This window comes from Nicotiana tomentosiformis, chromosome 4 (assembly GCF_000390325.3).
Source record: "Nicotiana tomentosiformis chromosome 4, ASM39032v3, whole genome shotgun sequence".
Lineage (NCBI taxonomy): Eukaryota > Viridiplantae > Streptophyta > Magnoliopsida > Solanales > Solanaceae > Nicotiana > Nicotiana tomentosiformis.
Genome location: NC_090815.1, coordinates 110,052,639 through 110,062,301, shown reverse-complemented (window position 1 = coordinate 110,062,301; position 9,663 = coordinate 110,052,639).

Here is a 9,663-nt window from a genome sequence, read left to right as displayed (position 1 = left end):
AACACAATCACAAAGGAATCCAAGTAGGGCTTGAACACCGCTTCATCAAATCCATGAATATTGTTGGGGCATTTGTCAGCCCAAATGACATCACTGGAAACTCAAAATGCCCATACCGAGTCCGAAAAGTTGTCTTAGGGACATCAGATGCCCTAATCCTCAACTTATGGTAGCCAGATCTCAAATCAATCTTTAAAAACACCTGGGCACCCTGAAGCTGATCAAATTAAGTCATCAATCCTCGACAATGGATATTTGTTCTTGATGGTGACTTTGTTCAACTACCGGTAATCTATACACATCCTTATCGATCCATCTTTCTTCTTCACAAACAACACAGGTGCACCCCAGGGGGAGACACTAGGCCTAATGAATCCCTTATCAAGCAAATATTACAATTGTTCCTTCAATTCTTTCAACTCTGGCGGGGCCATGCGGTATGGCAGAATGAAAATGGGTTGAGTGCCTGGAGCCAAATCAATGCAGAAATCAATATCCCTGTCGGGTGGTATCCCCGGTGGTTATCTCTCGAAACTCACGAACAACCGGCACTGAATCCATATGCTGAGCCTTCACATAAGAGATAATCCTGCTGGTAGAATGGCCAAAAGTCCCTCTCCACTCTAATCGAGACAACCCCTACAAGGCTAAGGTCACTGTCTTGGCATGACAATCTAATATAGCATGATAAAGTGACATCTAATCCATACCCAGAATGACATCAAAATCAACCATATCGAGAAGTAGAAGATCTACACGAGTCTCAAGACTCCTAATGGTGACCACACACGAACGATAAACACGATCTATAATAATAGCATCTCCCACTGGTGTGGACACATACACAAGAGCAATCAAGGAATCACGGGGCACAAAAAAATATGAAGCAAAATAGGATAACACATAGGAGTAAGTAGACCCTGGATCAAATAGAACTGAAGCATCTCTACTGCAAACTGAAACAGTACTTGTGATAACAGCGTCAGATGACGTAGCCTCAGGCCTGGCCGGGAAAGCATAACACCGGGGATGGGCCCCACCACTCTGAACTACGTCTCTTGGACGGCCTCTAGCTGGCTGGTCTTCACCTCTAACGGCCTGACCTCCACCTCTAATAGTCTGGCCTCTACATCTGACTGCCTGACCCTGGCTTTAGCTAGCTGAGCAGGCGTTGCAACAACTGGTGCCGGAACCATGGCACGAGAACTCTGATACTGTGAGTTACCCGTTGCCTGAGGGCAAAATCTAGCAATGTAGATCGCCACAAGTATAACATGACCTCGGCTGTTGTCATTGCTGACCCTGAAACTGAGCCTGTCGACCTGAGTAACCACCCTGATAACTCTGGAGTGGAGGTGCACTAATAGGAGCTGGTGGTGCACTGTAGGCTAGCTGGTCGGAATAAGTCATATGAGGACCACGACCACCTGAGGCACCGTGGGATGCCTGGAGTGCTAAATGAAAAGGCCTGAGAGGATGGCCTCTACCAAAAGTACCCCTATCTCTAGATGAGGCACCTCTGAACTCACCGGAATTACAAGGTCTCTTGTCAGACCCCTGACCTCCCTGAGTAAGAACCATCTCGACTCGTCTGGCGACATTGGCAGTCGCGTGAAAAGCAATTTCACTCCCAGTCTCCTTAGCCATCTGCAATATGATAGGCTGAGTAAGTCCATCAACCTCCCCACCCCTCTCTCTCGGAGGGAAGCAGAAGAATGTCATGACGGGCCAAATCCACAAAACGGGTCTCATACTGAGTAACAGTCATACTGCCCTGCTGGAGACGCTCGAACTGACGGTGATGCTCCTCTCTCAATGTGATAGGCAGAAACTTCTCTAGGAAGAGCTGAGAGAACTGGTCCCAAGTAAGAGCAGGCGACCCAGCTCGTCTGGTCAACAAATAATCCCTCCATCATTTCTTGGCGGAACCAGTCATCTGAAATGCAGCAAAATCAACCCCATTGGTCTCCACTATACCCATGTTCCGTAGAACCTCGTGACAACTATCGAGATACTCTTGGGGATCCTCTGAAGGAGCACCACTGAAGTGAACTGGAAAGAGTTTGGTAAACCTGTCCAATCTCCACAAAGCCTCAGAAGACACAGCTAACCCATCACCGGTCTGTGGCGCAACATCCGGTTGAACTACTCCTACTGGATGAGCTGTTGGAGCCTAATACTGGGGAGCTATCTATTCCGGAGTGGGAGTAGTGGGAGTCTGGGCCCCTCCTCCAGCTTGAGAGATGGCTAGTGCCATGGTAAATGCGCCATTCTGGGCTACACTCTCTATAAGGCCCACCAAACGGACCAAAGCGTCCTGAAGTACTGGGGTGACAATGAACCCCTCCGGAACCTGAGCTGGTCCGGCAGGAACAGTCTGTGCTGGAACCCCCTCGTCAAGCCCTATCTGAGGCTCCACTGCTAGGGCTGCTGCTCGAGCTCTGGGCTGAGCCCTGCCCCTACCTCGACCTCTGGCACGGCCTTGGCCTCGACCTATGCCCCACGTAGGAGCTGCCACTGGGGCTCTGGTTGCTGCTCAGCTGAGGAAGCGATACGTGATCTCGCCATCTACGAGGGAATAAGAGTATAAGAGTTCAAAAAGTATTGAGAAAACAAAATTGCACGACAGAGAAGAATAAAAGTTAAATTTGTTCCTAAACTTCATAGCCTCTGGAAGATAAGCACAGACTTCTCCGTACCGATCCTCCAGACTCTACTAAGCTTGCTCATGAATCGTGAGACCTAGTCAATCTAGTGCTCTCATGCCAACTTGTCACAACCCAGAATTCCCACCGTCGGGGCCGTGATGACGCCTAATATTTGACTTGCTAGGCAAGCCAACGTTAGAGAATCATTAAACTAATCCTTATTCCATTCAGTAATTAACAGCAAATTTAGCTAAGATGAAATATAATGAGTGCGGAATAACATCAAGATTGTATTAACTACTACCACCCGGATCTGGAGTCACAATTCACAAGCATTCTAGAATTCACTACAAGTAATAGTCAGAAAAAGAAAGAAACAGTAAAACATAAAGGATAGGCGGGGACTTCAAGGTCTGTGAATGCCGATAGATCTACCTTGAGTCTCCGGATAGTGGGTCCAACAGCTAAAATCTCGATCAACCCGAGCCGGTACCAAAATCAGCACAGAAAGTGTAGAGTGCAGTATCACTACAACCGACCCCATGTACTGGTAAGTGTCGAGCCTAACCTCGATGAAGTAGTGACTAGGCTAAGACAAGGCACCTGCAAATCAACCTGTACAATTTAACAGTGTATATACAATTAACAGCAATGAAAAGCTAGACAGGTAATATCGGGAGGGGGAAACATGCTGAGGGAAATACGAGATAAAGAATTACAACAGAATAATGACTGAAACAAACAATGTACTATGAATCAACAGGAACAACGAATACAGTAAAGAAAAACAAATTGCACGGTATCACCCTTCGTGCTTTTACTCTCAACCTCACCATAAAATCAATAGAAACGGCACGGCATCACCCTTCATGCATTAACTCTCATAATATGGCACGGAATCACCCTTCGTGCATTAACACTCACAATATGGCATGGCATCTCCCTTCGTGCATTAACACTTACAATATGACACGGCATCATCCTTCGTGCATTAACACTCACAATATGGCATGGAATCACTCTTCGTGCATTAACACTCACAATATAGCATGACATCACCCTTTATGTATTAACACTCTCCCTTACCATAATACAATGAACAATTAATAACGGGGAGATAGAATAACAAATACAAGCCTTACTTCAACATTTGATTTCACAATATCAATCTCAACTTCGAAATAAATACTCAATTATAACTATAAGATCCGTAAACATGAAACAGATAGCGGCGCATAAGTACTCGTCACTTCACATATACACCGCTCACATGAATTTCACATAGCAAATAATCTGAGGTTCCTAATTCCCTCAAGTCAGGGTTAACCACGACACTTACCTCGCTCTGAAGGCCACTCAATACTAAATCACAGCTTTTCCTCTAGAATCCACCTCCAAACCACTCGTATCTATTCAAAAATGACTCAATAATATCAAATATTGCTAAAGGAATCAATTACATTGCATAAATTTAGATTTCCCAAATTTTCCTCCAAAAAGTCGAAAATCGACCACGGGCCCGCTTGGTCAAAACCCGAGGTTCGGACCAAAATCCATTTACCCATTCACCCCCGAGCCCGGATATATAATTGGTTTTGGAATCCGACCTCAATTTGAGGTCTAAATCCCCAAATTTCCGAAATTCCTAGTTTCTATCCATGAAAACATTAGATTTTAGGTTGAAATCTTGTAAAATATAGTGAAAGATTGAAAGAAACTAGTTTAGAATCACTTACCTATGATTTGGAGAAGAAATGGTCGTTGGAAAATCGCCTCTTCTATTTTAGGTCTTGAAAATTTGGGAAATGAATGAAAATTCCCGTCCAAAAGTCATTTTGATTAGTTGCAGATGTCGCATTTGCGACCTGAGCTTCGCAAATGCGAATGAATCATTGCAAATGCGAAGCCCTTCACACTTTTGCTGCCTTCGCAAATGCGAAGATAAGTTCGCAAACCCTACCTTGAATCTTCGCAAATGTGACTAAATGATCGCATTTGCGATCACTGCCCTTCCCCGACTTCCTTTGCAAATGCGAAAGAAAACTTGCAAATGCGAAAACTGTTGATCTAGCTTCTCTTCGCATTTGCGATGAGAAGCTCGCAAATGCGAACCTCTTAGAGGTCGCAATTGAGATGCCTGATCTCACAAATGCGAGATCATAGGCCTGCAATAATATCAGATGGACCATCATTGTTTTCCAAGTCTCACTCCGTAGCCTATCCGAAACTCACCTTAGCCCTCGGGACTCTAAACCAAAGGTGCACACAAGTCTAAAAATATCATACGAACTCGCTCGCATGATCAAATCATCACAATAACACCTAGAACAACGAATTTAGCACCAAACCCAATGAAATTCTCAAGAACACTTTAAAATTTTTATTTTCTCAACTGGATGTCCGAATCACGTCAAACCAACTCCGTTTCTCACCAAATTTCACACACGTCTTAAATATTAAAATGAACCTGTACCGGGCTCCGGAACCAAAATACGGACCCGGTACTAACGATGCCAAAAATCAATCAATTTTTAAAAACATTAGATTTTCAGACTTTTAATTTCATCAAAAATTCATAATTCGAGTTAGGGATCTCCGAATTCGATTCCGGGACCGTTTACCAAACATGTTGACCGAAGTCAACTAAAATCAAATTTTAAGGCAAAAATTCTTATTTTCATAAATTTTCAACATAAAAGTTTTTCAAAAACACTCTCGGACTGTGCACGCAAATCGAGGAGGGTAAAAATGAGATTTTAAGGCTTAAGAGCACAGATTCGAGTTCTAAAACATAAGATGACCTTTTGGGTCATCACATTATTAATGAGGCCGCTACGACTGCCTTGAATTCTAATATGAACTATGGGAAGATGGTGGCGTTTGCTCAAGCTACAGAGGATCGTAACTGAAAAATAGAAGGGAGCGTGAGGGTAGCAGTAAGGCCCGATCCGTGGGCAATTTTGGTGGTTCTTCCGGTGGTGGTGGTGGTTAGTAGATATTCAGGGGAGGTTCACGAGGGCCATCTCAATTATTCACTCAGTCTTCGATGAGTGCACAGTCACCCGGTCCGAGTCAGGGCAACATGGGACCCCACCAGCAGGGTCGACTTGGAGGAAGATTCCAGCAGCAGCGGAGGCTCCCATGCCCTAAGTGTGGGAGAATGCACTTTGGCGCCTACTTCATGGACCTACTTATATGCTACGGGTACGGTGTGAGGGGTCACATTCAGAGGGATTGCCGCTCGTCCTGCCAGATTATGAGCAGAGGTGCAGCGCAACCAGCTAGTTCTGCAGCTACTACATCCACAACACCTCTAGATGTCATCACAGGTATATTGACTGTCCAATCCCGTGATGTATATGCTCTTATTGATCCCGGTTCCCCTTTTTCATATGTCACTCCTTATGTTGCTATGGAATTTGGGATAGAACCGGAACATCTTCATGAGCCGTTCTCTGCATCTACTCTGGTTAGTGAGTCTATTGTGGTCGCGCAGGTTTATAGGGATTGTATTGTCACGGTGCGTGGTCGGGACACCATGGCCAATCTCGTTGAATTAAGGATGGTTGATTTTGATGTAATAATGGGGATAGGTTGGTTTATTCATGTTTCGCTAAGCTTGATTGTCGAACCAGAACCGTTAGGCTTGAATTTCCAAATGAGTCAGTGATTGAATGGAAGGGGGATGACGTGGTGCCGAAGGGTAGGTTTATTTCCTACATTAAGGCCATGAAGATGATTAAAAGGGGGTGTATCTACTATTTGGTCCAGGTTACGGACACCGATGTTGAGGCGCCTACACTTGAGTTGTTGCCGGTTATGAATGAATTTCTGGAGGTCTTTCCGGATGAGCTCCTTGGGATCCTGCCGGACAGGGAGATTGATTTTGCGATTGATGTGATGCCAGGCACACAACCTATATCTATTACGCTATACAGAATGGTACCGAAAAAAATTGAAGGAGCTAAAGGAATAATTGAAGGATTTGTTAGAGAAAGGTTTCATCTGGTCGTGTGTGTCGCCTTGGGGTGTACCCGTCCTTTTTGTAAGGAAGAAAGATGGATCACTAAGAATGTCTATCGATTATCAGCAGCTAAACAAGGTCACGATCAAGAATAAGTACCCACTGCCAAGGATAGATGATTTATTTGATCAATTGCAGGGTGCTAAGTACTTCTCCAAAGATTTAAGATCCGGGTATCACCAATTGAAGATCAGGAAGTAGGATATTTTGAAAACAGCTTTCAAAACCCGATATGGACATTTTGAATTTTTGGTGATGTCTTTTGGTCTAACAAATGCCTCGAAAACTTTCATGCATCTTATGAATCGAGTCTTTAAACCTTTTCTCGACTCATTCGTGATAGTGTTCATTGACAATATTTTTGTATATTTACGGAGTCGAGAGGACCATGCCGATCATCTCAGGGTAATGTTGTAAACTCTGTATCGGCATAAGTTGTATGGTCGTCTCTAGAGAAGGAATTAAGGTTGATCCTCAGAAGATTACAGCTGTGAAGAATTGGCCTAAACCCGCAACTCCAACGGAAATTCGCAGTTCCTTAGGCTTAGCTGGGTATTACATAAAGTTTGTGGAGGATTCTCTACCCTTGCCTCTCCATTGACTAAATTGACGCAGAAGGGGGTTAAGTTCCAATGGTCAAATGCTTGTGAAAGGAGCTTTCAGGAGTTAAAATTGATGTTGACTACGACACCAGTGTTGACCCTACCAGAGGGTACAAATGGGTTTGTGGTATACTGCGATGCTTCAAGAATCGGACTTAGGTGTGTATAAATGAAACATGGCAAGGTGATAGCTTATGCTTCTAGAAAACTTATGAATCATGAAAAGATTTATCCAACACATGACTTAGAGCTTGTGGAGGTGGTGATTGCATTGAAAGTTTGGCGTCATTATATGTATGGGGTCCATGTGGATATATTCACGGACCACAAGAGCATTCAATACATTTTCAAATAGAAGGAGTTGAATCTGAGGCAGAGAAGGTGGCTTGAATTACTCAAGGATTACAACATCGATATTCTGTATGATCCCGTGAAGGCTAATGTTGTAGCGGATGCTCTTAGCCAGAAATCTATGGGTAGTTTGGCTCACTTAGAGGCATACTAAAGGTCGTTGTCCAAGGAGGTTCATCGGTTGGCTAGTTTGGGAGTTCATCTTGCGGATTCTAGTGAATGAGGGGTGATTGTGCAAAGTAGGGCCGAATCATCGCTTGTTGTTGAGTCAAGGAAAAGAAATACAACGATCCATTGTTGGTACAACTGAAGGAGGGAATTCATAAGCATAAGACCATGGCCTTTTCTCTTGGCATGGATGATGGTACACTAAGGTACCAAGGGCGACTATGTGTTGCAAATGTGGATGGTCTCCGGGAAAGAATCATGACTAAGGCTCACACTTCTTGGTATTCCGTGCACCCAGGCTCCACAAAGATGTATCATGATCTTAAAGAAGCCTACTTGTGGAATGATATGAAGAGGAATGTAGCGATCTTTGTGGCAAGATGTCCAAATTGTGAGCAAGTGAAGGCCGAACACCAAAGGTCCGGTGGGTTGGCACAGAACATAGAAATTCCGATGAGGAAATGGGAGATGTTCAATATGGACTTTGTGGTAGGACTACCTCGCAAGTTCGGCTCGATTTGGGTAATTGTGGACCGACTCACGAAATCAGCACACTTCTTACCTGTTAAGGCTACCGACACAGGAGGACAATATGCTCAGTTATACATCAAGGAAATAGTCAGGTTGCATGGCACTCCAATTTCTATTATATTCGATCGAGGGGCACAGTTCACGGCTAATTTTTGGAAGAAATTTCAGCAAGGTTTGGGTACTCAAGTGAATCTTAGTATAATCTTTCACTCGCAAACTGACGGGAAGGCAGAGTGGACTATTCAAATGCTCGAGGATATGTTGCGCGCTTGTATTTTTGACTTTAAGGATAGCTGGGATGATCATTTTCTACTCATAGAATTTGCCTACAATAACAGTTATCATGATAGCATTCAGATGACATAGTTTGAGGCTTTATATGGTAGGGGATGTATATCTCCCATTGGATGGTTTGAGATTGAGATAGCAGAATTAAAAGGGCCAGACCTCGTGCATCAAGATATGAAGAAGGTTAAGATAATTACAGAACGGTTAAAAACTGCTCAGAGTCGTCAAAAGTCCTATTCGGATGTGCGTCGCATGGACTTGGAGTTTAAAGAGGATGATTGGGTATTCTTGAAGGTTTCCCCCATGAAGGGCATAATGCGGTTTGGTAAGAAAGGAAAATTGTGTCTGAGGTATGTCGAACCATACAGAATTATTCAGAGGATTGGCCAGGTGGCGTACAGGCTAGAACTACCTCCATAGATGTCTTTAGTGCACCCGGTGTTTCATGTATCCATGTTGAAGAAGGTGGTTGGAGATTCGTCGCTTATCATTCCAGTTGAGACTATTGAGGTTAATGAAGAATTAACTTATGAACAAATTCCAGTTGCCATTCTTGATAGGCAAGTTCGAAAGTTGAGGAATAAAGAGATTGCCTCCGTGAAAGTGTTATGGCAAAACCAACAAGTCGAAGAGGCCACCTGGGAGGACGAGGAAGAAATGAATAAGAAGTATCCTGATTTATTTGAATAGCTATGTAATTGTGTCCATGATGTTGAAAGCTAACATTCTATAAATTATGTTTTACCTGTACGACTTATGTTGATGTTGCTTCTCCTTGGTAATGTAATGTTTAATGGCATTGTGATTAGTGTTATTTCCTTATTGTTTTACATCTTTGTGTTGTGGTTATGTTGTTAGGACTGGTTCTGGGATTCTCTGACATGTGGATAGCCCAGTTACATGGGAAAGTCTGGCGAAAATTTTGAAAATTTAGGGAGTTAGTCAAAAGTTTGGAACTGTTGGTGTGTGTATAGTAGTTGAGTCACATTGGTTTCTAAGGGCGAATTTTGGCCCTCATTCGAGGAGGACTGATACTAAGTTGGGGAGGATG